Here is a 13,323-nt window from a genome sequence, read left to right as displayed (position 1 = left end):
AACAATGTTTAGTAATTCAGGTTTCTCTGATTTAATGGCTTCATTATCCACTAACAACACTATTAATGCTGTTGGTTTTTTGCAAAGTGATGATTAGCAAAGTATGATTTCTGAATCCACAGTATTTTGTTAAGACTTTATAATAAATACCTGGTTTATGAAAGTAGGTATACCCAGTGCATTTCTTCTGTCAGCATGTAGTAAGGTCCAGATCATTACTGGGCAGCCAACAATACTTGCCTTCTGCACCATGACCTCTTGAGTTAATCTCTCAGTCGTTTTAACTGTATGTAATCTTTTAAGATCTCAGAGAGCTAATGATCTTTTTATTCTAAGTTTGTATTAATTTTCTATTGCTGTCTAACAAATTATCACAAACTTAGTGTTATAATAGAAAACATAATCTCATAATTCTGGGGGCACCTGGGTGGCCCATTTGACTAAGCTTCTGACTTCAGCTCAGTTCATGATCTCGTGGTTCGTGAGTTTGAACTGTCAGCTCAGAGCCTGGAGCCTGCTTCAGATTCTGTGTCTCCCTCTCTCTCTCTGCTCCTCCCCTGCTCATGCTCGCTCGCTCTCACTCTCTCAAAAAATAAACATTAAAAAAATTTTATAATCTCATTCTGTAGTTCAGAAATCTCAGGTTCAGTTGGTTCCTCTGCTCAGTGTCTCATAGGCTGAAGTCAATTTGTTGACTAGTCTCTTATCTGGAGGCTCTGAGAAACAATCTATTTCCAAGCAACATTCCACTTGCAGAATTCAGTTCTTGTGGCTGGTTCTGATGTCTGTGTTTTCTTGTGTGTTATCACTGTCTGCTACTTTTTGCTCCTAGAAGGTGCCTACATTCCTTCTCAGATGACCCCCTCCCTCTTCAAACCAGCAGCGTTTCAAATCCTTCTCCTAGTTCATATCTGTGTTCTTTTTCTCCCTTCGTCCACTGTTACCAGATGAGGAAAATTTTGTTTTCTAAACAGCTCATTGGGTACATTAGGCCCCTGTAGATATCTCTCTGAAGGTCACCTGTCCCTCATAACAGATCATAACCATGGGGATAATATCTCTTCATAGTCACAAGTCCCACCTGTGCTCAAAATGAAAGGTCATTGGAGGTCATTCTTCACATTCTGCCTATGGCTTTACATACAGCCAAAATTAGACTAAAGTCTTACTTTATTTGAGGCTTATGAGAAATATATCAGCCTGATATATGTTATTTTTATGTCCTAAGATTTTGCCAATGTCTATCCAGCAGCACTATGATTATATACAAGCATTTTGTTGTTTTTTAAAAGGCCATTCAGCTTAGTAAGTATGTCTTCAAATATAAATATTGTACTTAAAAACTATGTGTAAAATAAAAATATAAAAGTATAAATAGATAATATATTTTAAGTGTTTTATAGGTTATAAAATAATTTGTGTATATTAACTCATTTTTTCTTATAATAATACAGTATGAAGTGGGTACAGTTGGTCCTTGATATTTACAGCTATTTCCTAACATTTTATAATAGATTACCAATTTAAAAGTATGGTTATATAATTTTGCCCATAAAAGATAGATCATTAGTTCCGACTTCAGCCAGGTCACGATCTCGCGGTCTGTGAGTTCGAGCCCCGCGTCAGGCTCTGGGCTGATGGCTCAGAGCCTGGAGCCTGTTTCCGATTCTGTGTCTCCCTCTCTCTCTGCCCCTCCCCCGTTCATGCTCTGTCTCTCTCTGTCCCAAAAATAAATAAACATTGAAAAAAAAAATTAAAAAAAAAAAAAAAAAAAAAGATAGATCATTAGATAGATAGGTAGATTGATTATTCAAGCTTGTGCTGGTTTCAAAGTTCACAGAATTATGTATACAATATATGTATGTGATTATTAACTTATTTATGTATCAATGTATCATCAACTTATTTATTTCTCTCTGTGTTGCTTAAAAGATTTAAGACACCTAACAAGGGTATTATAAATGTAGAAATAAAATTATTAAATATAATTTAAGCTATTTGTATTATATAGTAGTTTGTATCATTATTGTAAAGATTAACCACAAAATTATATAAATATCTAAAGTTTTTTTTATTTTTAAATGTAACTAAAATGTTAAGTGATCAGCATGATAAAATATTGTAAAATGAACAAAGTTTTTAACAATGATCTCAGTTACAAATGGATTATTACTGGTAGCCTATGATCTATTCAAATTGTTAACCTTATGCCCTCCCCAAAAGTGACCACAATTATCATAACTATTATACTATTAATTTGTCTGTTTTTGAAATCCTATAATAGTATGTAATATGTATTTTCTTTAATGTGGTTTCTTTCAATATACACTTTTATATTCATCCATCTAATTGCATATGTTTGCAGTTTGTTCATAATTTTTCTGTATGTGTAATTATTTGTGTATTATAGCATTATATTTATATAACATTGTTTATATATTCTTAAATTGATGAATTTATTTTACATCTAATTTTTAACTATTTTTAATTATTTTATTATGGTCAATTTTTCATATGTATTTTGGCAGACATGATCATATGTGTATGTTGATATATAACATTTATAAAAGTATTTGATGGTGGGGTTTAATGATGCTCAACTTTAGACAATGCCAAATAATTTTCCAAAGTATCTGTATCACTGGAGGTGTATGAGAGAGATCTCTTGTTCATCCCTGTCCTCTCAACAGTGGTTTTTATGAATTATTTTAATTTTAGCTAGTTTGAAGTTATGTGATTGTATATCACTGTTGTTTTAAATTACATTTTCCTGATTATTGATTAGGAACACTGGTGAAAGAGCAGGTGTAGGGAAAACAACAACAACAACACATAACCTACCAAAGGAAAAAAGAAGAATTATAGCAAACTTTTCATTAAAAAATTACATAAGCCATAGATGTATTAAAAGCAAAAGAGAAATTTATATAACATATTGAAATAATAATTAGAATGTTTGCCTGGGTGGTTCAGTCGATTAAGCCTCTTGATTTTGGTTCAGGTCATGACCTTACCGTTTGCAGGATCAAACCCCACATCAGCACAGAACCTGCTTGGGATTCTCTCTCTCAACATCTCTTTCTGCCCCTCCCCTGCTGCTGCTCACCCTCTCTCTAAAAAAAATAAACATTAAAAAAATTAAGAAGAAGAAATAACAACTAGAAGCTGGAATGACTGTATTAACTTTGTACAAAGTAGGTATCAGACCAAGAAATATAACCAAGGATTATATTTCCTAGAATATTGCATAGGGGCACCTGAGTGGCACAGTCAGTTAAGCATCTTTTTTATAGCTAAGTAATATTCCTGTGTGTGTGTGTGTGTGTGTGTGTGTGTGTGTGTGTGTCCCCTAAATCTTTTTTATCCATTCGTCTATTGATGGACACTTGGATTGCTTTCATACTTTGGCTATTGTAAATAATTCGTTAATAAACATGGATGCATATATCTTTTGGAATTAGTGTTTTTCATTTTCATTGAGTAAATCCCCTGCATTGGAATTACTGGATCATATAGTAATTCTATTTTTACACTGTTATCCGCAGTGGATGCACCAGTTTGCATTGCTACTGACTGTGCATGACTATTCCTTTTCCTCTACATCCTTACCAACACTTGTTGTTTCTTGTGTTTTTGATTTTAGCCATTCTGATTGGTGTGAGGCGATAGCTCATTGTGGCTTTGATTTGCATTTCTCTGATGAGAGGTGATATTGAGCATGTTTTCCTGTTTGATAACCATCTGTATGTCTTCTTTGGAGACATGCCTGTTCATATCTTCTGCCCAGTTTTTAAAATGGGATTATTTGCTTTTGGTGTTGAGTTGCAAAAAATTCTCCATATACTTTGGATACTAACCCTTTATCAGATATATCATTTTCAAATATCTTGTCCCATTTAATAGCTTGTCTTTTTATTTTGTTGATTTTTTATTTTGCTGTGCAGAAACTTAATTTTGATGTAGTCGCATTCTTTTATTCTTACTTTTATATCCCTTGCCTCAGGAGACCTATGTAGAAAAGTGTTGCTATTGCCAAAATACTACTAATGCTCTCTTCTAGGACTTTTATGATTTCAGGTCTCACATTTAGGTCTTTAATCCTTTTTGAGTTTATTTTTGTATATGCATAAAGCGGTCCAGTTTTATTCTTTTGCATGTACCTGTCCAGTGTTCCCAGCATCATTTATTGAAGAGACTCTTTCCTAGGTATTTTATTATTTTTGGTGCATTTGCAAATGGGGTTGTTTTCTTAATTTCTGTTTCTGTTGTTTCATTATTAAGTGTATAGGAATGCATTAGATTTCTGTATATTGATTTTGTATCCTGTGACCCTACCGAATTCATTGATGAGTTCTAGTAGATTTTTGGTGGAGTCGTTGGGTTTTTTTATATTTAGTGTTATGTCATCCACAAATAGTGAATGTTTTACTTCTTCCTTACTAATTTGAATGCCTTTTATTTCTTTTCATTATCTGATTGCTGTGGCTAGGACTTCTAGTACCATGTTGAATAAAAATGGTAAGAGTTGACATTCTTGTCTTATTCCTGACCCAAGAGGAAAAGCTCACAGTATTTCACCATTAAGTATGATGTTAACTATGGGTTTTTTGTTTGTTTTATTTTAATATTTACTTATTTATTTTGGAGAGAGAGAGCACACACATGAGTGGGGGAGGGACAGAAAGAGGAAGAGAGAAACCCAAACAGCTCTGCACTGTCAGCACAGGGACCTAGATGGGGCTTGATCTCCTGAACCACAAGACCTGAGCCAAAATATTCAGTCCAATATGAGGTGCTTTGAGGGCTTAGTCAGCTAAGTGTCCTATTCCTGATTTTAGCTCAGGTCATGATCTCATGGTTTGTGAGATCCAGCCCTGCATTGGGCTCTGTGCTGACAGTGCAGAGCCTGCTTGGGATTTTCTCTCTCTCTCTGTCCCTCTTCCACTCATGAGAGCTCTCTGTCTCTCAAAATAAATAAATACGCATTTAAAATATTCAGTCCAAACAATAGGAGACTATTTATTCAGGTTTTTAGGTAAGTGTATGCAGCTTTCTCCAAAATAGAGCATATCATCAACCATAAAAAGATCTTGAAAATATACATCATGCAAAGTATGTTCATGGGCCATAATGGAATTAAACTAGAAAATAATAAGAAAATATCCAGAAAGTCACCAGCTATTTAGAGATTAAACAAAATTCTTGTAGGGGCACCTTGGGTGGCTCAGTCCATTAAGCATCCAACTCTTGATTTCAGCTCAGGTCATGATGTCAAGGTTTGTGAGTTTGAGCCCTGCGTCGGGCTCTGTACTGATAGTATGGGGCCTGCTTGGGATTCTTTCCCCTCTCTCACTCTCTTTCTCTGTCTCTCAAATAAATAAATAAACATTAAAAAAAACCCACAAAATTCTTCAAATAGCACAGGTATCAAGAATACTCAAGTGAATATATAAGTTTGCTTAACTTTTTATTTTAACTCATTTTTGAATTGCCAATAAATTGTAAAATAGTATAGGTTTCCCTGTCACATTTATCCAAATCCCCCTGATGTTACCAACTTGTATCCAAACCAAAACTTACATTAACATCATTCACAATGAGCAAAACTATGAAATTAGGCTCAATCAATATTTTTTCTTTCTCTGGATCTAAAATCAAATACTTCTCTAAGCCCTGGTCACTTATATAAAAACCAAGATATTAACAGATATTTACTGCCAGCTGCTGGTTTTGCGTATCTGTTTTTTTGAAGATGTTCCACAGATATGTCAAATTCAAGAAGTTAAAACAGAAGAAAAAAGTCTTCCCCTTATCCAGAAAGTATTACTTCTTTTCAGGTTAAAATATTCTTTCTCATGGGGCACCTAGGTGGCTCAGTCAGTTGAGCATCCAACTTCGGCTCAGGTCATGATCTTGTGGTCTGTGAGTTTGAGCCCCGTGTTGGGCTCTGTGCTGACAACTCAGAGCCTAGAGCCTGCTTCAGATTCTGTGTCTCCTCCTCTCTCTGCGCTTCCCCTGCTCACACTGTGTCTCTCTCTCAAAAATAAACATTAAAAAACTTAAAAACTAAAGAATAAGATACTCTTTCTCAACATCAAATTAAAACTTATGTTAGAAAGCAATTTAAAAATACAAAAATACACATAATGGAATTTGTTCTTTTAACTCACTTCACAGAGATAACAGCTTTGAAATCACAATATAGTGTTTATACCACAAAAGAAGTGTAAAATTATAATCAATAGATTTTAAATGATGGAATATCATTTATTCCACACAAATACTTATTAAATTGAGATGATATTATGAATACAGATCTATATATTTTCTGGACTTATCATTATCTTGAAACCCATTTATGATTAAAATAAAATGAAAATTGAATTGCTCAATAAAAATCGTGGGAATAGGTTGAAAACACATAGGAGCCAAGCTGAAAGATCTTCCAACAGCAAAATCTGGAACAATTTGAAAACAAAATAATATGTGTGTTGGACTGTAATCCATGAAATAGTGTAAATATCCATGAGTTCATAAATAGTTGTATAAATAAATTAAGGGAGAGAAAAGAGACAACTCATCCTTAGAGAATAAATCCAGTAATAAATGCAGAAGCATTGAAGGACCTAGAAAATGTCATTAGAATATGACATGAATAATTAAGTCTGAATTTAAAACTGAATAGAAGAATCACCACTATAGAAATGTAGTTGTTATATTGCATACAAACAAGTGACTCAGATTGCAAATTAGAATGGCAAATGTTTAAACCATTTTGATACAACAGCTTTTCAAATGTGATACTTTAATCATTTATCTGCCTATATTTTAGACCTCTATATTCTTGTGTATATTTGTGAAATCATCTTAAATCCTGTATATGTATATTTAATATTTTGTTACAAAACTGTTCACATTTTTGTTTTTGCTTCTCAAAAGAAATCAATGAATTTAGAAGACTCTGGGTCACAAACAGAAATACAAAATTTTCTATATATTTTTTTCAATTTGGTCTTGTAAGAGTGTTTTGACAGGTCGGTGACTATTTGATCAAACTAAATTCATGGGAGAGAGATCTTAAACCAAACTTGCCGTTAGGCCAGAGGTTCAGGGCTGATGGAGCTCCAGCATATATGTGTGTGGGTGTGGGTGTATGTCTGTGTGCCTGTATGCATATGTGTGTGTGAGTGTACGTGCATGTATGTACACACATAGTTCTCCAAAGAGCTTGCAGGAATAGGGTGAGAGGGGTAGGGATGAGAAAAATCAGAGTTAGCTCTTGGATCAGAAAAAGTCTAGAGCAACTTGGCCCTTGGCAGGAATGCTTGGTGGGCCAACTCCTTAACTTGATATACAAGTTATAGATTAATTTATATGGCATGTGGGCTTACAGCTGTATTCTTGTCGTAGCCCCAGCAGATGTTAGAGGAGAGTATAATCTGAATCACAATTTTTGCAACTTTAGTCAGATCTTTTTTCACACTAACTTTTGTTATTATGTAGTCTTTTTCTTATCTGTAGCATTATGTCATGCCTTGATCTACTATGAACCTATAAACTATGTGCAGTAGCAGAGTAAGAGAATAATAATGTCCAACAGTAATTATATCAATGTAGATAAAGGTATCAATTTGGCATAGTTCACCAGAGTTCACAGAAAAGAGTTAAAAAATTAATTAAGAATATAAATAGAGAATATCTGTAAAGACACATGAAAACTATGTTTGCATTATGCATATATGTAAAGGATCTTAACATTTAGTGTGAAAGGATTAGACGTAAACAACTCTATGTATTGATACTGTTGTGCATAGATGTTTTCAGTTAATATCCATCACATATTCCCATGTGTAATTCATTAGCAACTATTCATATCTCTTTAGTCATTAGACATTTGAAATTATTTTTCTCCTGCCCACTGTAGACAAATCAGGTAAACAGTTTCTCCTATTTAATGATACTCTATAAATTTATAACAACCCACATTCTTCAATTTACAGTGAGGGAATTAGAAAGAAAAAGAGATGATTTTGCAAATGCTATCTAAACCACTTTTTCAGAGCTATGCTCACCAGTGTCATATCCTGGGATCTCATGGTTCCTGCATATATATCAACTAATCTCAGTTTTCCTCTTAAACTCCAAACTCCCAGATCAACTCAAATATTCAATGTAGATTCTAGCAACATATATGTAAATATATCTAATAAAGGTGATTATAAAACTGCAAAAGACATAAAAGGCAGACTACAGAATAGGAAAATATATTTGCAAATGAAATATCTGATGAAGGGTTAGTATCCAAAATATATAAAGAACTTATGAAACAACACCCCAAAAACAAATAATCCAATTTAAAAGTGGGCAGAAGACATGAATAGACATTTTTCCAAAGAAGATGTAGAGATAGCCAACAGATGTATGAAACGTTGCTCAATATCACTCATCATCAGGGAAATACAAATGAAAACTACAATGAGATATCACCTTACACCAGTCAGAATGGCTAAAATCAACACAAGAAACAATAGGTGTTGGTGAGTATGTAGTAAAAGGGGAGCCACACTGTTGGTGGGAATGCAAACTGGTGCAGTCATTCTGTGAAACAGGATGGAGGTTCCTCAAAAAAGTTAAAAATACAACTACCCAGCAATTGCACTAGGTATTTACCCAGAGGATACAAAAACACTAATTCAGAGGGATACATGCACCCTGATGTTTATAGCAGCGTTATCTACAATAACCAAATTGTGGAAACAGCCCAAGTGTCCATCGACTGATGAATGAGTAAAGAAGAAGTAGTATATATACAAAATGGAATATTAGTGATGACAAAGAATGAAATCTTGCAATTTGCAATGACATGGATAGAACTAGAAAGTATTAAGCTGAGTGAGTCAGAGAAGGACAAATACCATATGATTTGTCTCATGTGGAATTTAAGAAACAAAACGAATGAACAAAAGGGGAAAAAGGAAGAATGAGAAAGGCAAACCAGGAAACAGGCTTTTAACTCTACAGAACAAAATAATGGTTACCAACAGGGAGATGGGTGGGAGAATGAGTGAAATAGGTGATGGGGATTAAAGTGCCCTTGTTATGATGAGTACCAGGTGTGGTACGAAAGTGTTGAATCACTATATTGTACACCTGAAACTAATATTACACTATGTTAACCAACTGAAAGTTAAAAACTTAAAACTGAAAAGACAAATGTAATGAGAATACTACAAAAAATGCAGAATTTACCTAGGGATAAAATTACTTCGCAGAGAAAGTGAAGGTGCATTACAGATTAAAGTAAGATTGAATTATCTACTGATTAATGATGTTTCTTAACATAAACCAAAATTGAGTGCAAAAAAATTAGATATTTCTAATACTATTATTGGTTTACAAAATCTTATCCAAATAGATCTATATGGTGGCTGTTATTTTCCTTATTTTTTTCCCTTGAGTTTAGGGCTTCTTTTTCAAATTACTAGAATCTTGACGCACATCTGTCTAGAGGTCCTGTGAGACAGAACTCCCAATAATTTCTTATAAAGCTATCTAGGCTTCTATCGGAAATCTGTATATTTCTATTTATAAAGCTTTCTTTTGGTAAAAATATCTATTTCTGGGTTATAAAAAGTTTCTTTTGTGTCAAGCACAACTATGTGTTCATTTAAATATATTTAATATATCTATGTATTGAGAAGTTATTAGAGATTTTTTTGTCATGTGCTCAGTTTACTGCCTGCCATGGTTTGTGCATTTCTGAAGGTGTCTGTGGATTTGAAGGCAGACCTTTACTTAACTATTGAAGTAACGTCTGAATTTCCACATCAAATATGAACATGTAAATATGGGGGGATTATCAGTGAGTTGAAACTGAAGTATTCTTCTGTTTCATATAATGACTGATGCAAAACAAACTTCATAGCTTTTTATATATTTGTGAATCATCAGTAGCTCTATCTTTAAAATATGAAGATACCTCAGATCCATTTAGAAACTACCTGACATTGGTCTACAGGGACTGTGGAAATTTAACAAGTGGCCTCTCTGTGACCCTCAAGAATTTCCTTTCTTTAAGCTGATGTCACCCATTCAGGAAGCATCAGGAGCGGTCTGCCTCTTACCTGCTGCCTGGAAGAAAATAAATGATGAAAAATATTTTTTGAATAAATTAATAATTAGAAATCAAATAAACTATTGAATAAGAGATCAAGTAAATAAGTGCCACAGTCTTTACCATTGTCTTTCTTGGAAACACAACTTAGAATTTGAAAGAGGCAGTTTGGGCTTTTCACCCCCTTGTCCAAATGTCTGCAAAGTGTCAAAGTAGTCTCATAAAACATATGTGTATTAATAAAGTTAGATCGAGTGTTTTCAGGCCTGATGAATTTTGACATATGGAAGAAATCAAGTTATTGCCATAGAAAAAGTGGTTTCCAAAATACTGATTAACTTGTATCGGTATATAAAAGATCTAACCATTCTTATTCTCAAAATTTTATCAGTAAATGTAGACAAAATTATTGATAAACTTTAAGAACTCTTTTTGTTGAAGTATAGTTGAAATATGATGATGCATAGTGATCCAACAATTTCATACTATCTCTAAGAACCTTAGATGTTTAAACCAGTGATTTAGTGTGCTCCATTAAACTCGACAATTAACATACATCTACTCTCCTCCATTTAATGCTGGTTATCAGTATGCATCTTTCTATGTGGGAATATTTCTTTAGCACATGTTGGAATCACCTTGAGAACCTATTAAATACTAATTGTTAGGACCCAACTCCAGAGTTTCTGATTTAATGATTCTCTAGTAGGCTTGTGAATTTGCATTTCTGACAAGTTCCCAGGTGGATATAATGCTTCTTTCTGGTCAGGGGACCATGTTGAAAACTCTTGTTTTATGCTATGACTTGATAAATTTGTAAATGATTATTTAATTTTGTTATAGGGGATTGTTAGAGTGAGTCATTATTACCATATGTAAACATCTATTGGTAATGACATCACATTGTCTTTTTTGGGGAAAAATGAAAATATCTTTCTTTTCCTGTATTAAAATAAAAATCTATATATAAAATGTATTCATCATTTGGGGATACTTTTCATAAGGAATAATCTAGGAAAAAATATAGATAAGAATTCTTAGTTCATCTTTTAATACATTTTATACTATATTTCATGTTTCTGTTAAAACCAAGAGAATGCAAATGCTATTGGATAAATAGTTTGTCATCAATGACATTTATCCATAAATCATTTTTGGCTTGGAAAATTACCTAAACTACATAGTTAGAAGATTGCTTTCCTTCCTTTGTGCTTAGCTGCAAATTTATTAGCTTCAGAATCGTCTTTCTCTGACAAATGTATTTTTTTGGGGGGGTTACCTAAGTGACAGTAATTAAACGGTTAGTGAAAGGGATGTTTAAACATGCAAGATATAACGTGCAAATTTTGGTTTTGCTGCTATGCCAAGTACAGAAAAACTTATACAAGTGACAACCATAGAACAAAATACATTGCCTTGAAGAGAACTGATTTTGATCACAAAATCTTCTTTTTACACTATTCCATTTCACTTTGATGTTAAAGTACATCTATTTTATTTGTTTGGGGATATTCTCCAAATGCAGGCATCTGTCAAACCCAAGCATCTTTTGTATTGTGAATGTCAAAACACAGTATTTCTTGACATGGGATTCTAGAGAAACCGCTTTGGCTAAATCAGTTGTTACAGGATTACAGATATGCAGCTTTTCACTCATACAACAGGTATTTATTAAATTTCTATGGCATATCAGGAGTTGTATTATTTATGATATGCAAATGCATGAATTTTGTTTCTTTAAATATATTAAAATAGAGAAATATGGGAGCAAATAATTTCAAACAAATTTAAGAAGTGTTATAAAAGTAAAAGTAAACAATTATCAAAGATTTACTTTACATTTTGTTATAATTCAATTAACAGAACAGGTTCCATTGTTATTATTATCCTGATTCCTAAGGGTAACATTTGATTAAATTGCAGATTGAGGGGTTGTACCTAGGTAATATGGCTCTGGAATCAGTTCTTTTAACCACTATGCATATAAATCATAATTTTTCTATTTGCAGAAGCAAGTCTGAGAGATTATGTAATCACAGAGAACCATTCCTGCCCAGAGAATTCAGAGAGAAATGTGTTATAGAAAGTTAATATTTAATCTGCTTGTCAAGGGACAAGAAGTATATGAACATCTATAAAGCCATAGAGGTCTAAACAAAGCAAGGAGCAAAAGAAAGCAGTTGTATGTGGAACACCTGGAAGAAAAGGTGTTGAATGATTAAGTTGGGATTTAGATAGGGGTAAATTTGGGATAATGTCTGTGCAAAGAAAAATTAAGGTGATGGTAGAGGAGGGGGCAAATGCACAGTTTAGAAACATAAGACAAAATAGTGATCTTTGTGAAAAATGTGAATAATATGTTGCCATGGAATTCAAGGAGTTATATACAGTTCCCCACCTATTTAGTGTCTCTGTCACCCTGCATGAGAAATAGACAAGGCACTAATCTTGGTTTCAGTGTTCCCGTGTGTAAAAGAAAAGTAAGGAACTTGATGTTCTTTTCAGTTCCATTTCTACTGAATCAACACTATTATTAAAGCAAAAATTAATGGATGGAAGTGCTTTTCCTTTTAGATCATTAAGTGTGGGAATGAGTAAATAACTGTAACTTGAGCAGTGAATGGGTTAAATCCCTTATAATCTATCAATGTTATTAATAACTTTAAATGACATTTTCTGCTTCAATTGATATTGTTAGTGATGAACAAATTATGGAAACCAATGTAACATAAAGATAGCAGGAGAAATTTCTTTTTTTTTAATATTTTTTAATGTTTATTTTTGAGAGGGAGAGAGAGACAGAGAGACAGAGAGTGAAGAAAGGAGAGAGAAAGAGGGAGACTCAGAATCTGAAGCAGGCTCCAGGCTCTGTGCTGTCAACACAGAGCCTGATGCGGGGCTCAAACTCACAAACTGTGAGATCATGACCTGAGCTGAAGTCAGATGCTTTACTGACTGAGCCACCCAGGCACCCCAGCAGGAGAGATTTCGTATGGAATCCTCTAATAACTGAGAGTCATGGGAAGATTTTTTAAAAAAAATTAATGTTTATTTATTTTTGAGAGAGAAAGAGTGTGAACAGGGGAGGGTCAGAGAGAGAGGGAGACACAGAATCTGAAGCAGGCTCCAGGCTTCGAATTGTCAGCACAGAGCCCGATGTGGGGCTCAAACTCATGGACCATGAGATCATGACCTGTGCTGAAGTCAGA

This window comes from Prionailurus bengalensis, chromosome D4, assembly GCF_016509475.1.
Source record: "Prionailurus bengalensis isolate Pbe53 chromosome D4, Fcat_Pben_1.1_paternal_pri, whole genome shotgun sequence".
NCBI classification, from domain to species: domain Eukaryota; kingdom Metazoa; phylum Chordata; class Mammalia; order Carnivora; family Felidae; genus Prionailurus; species Prionailurus bengalensis.
Note: the sequence above shows the minus strand (reverse complement) of the source record.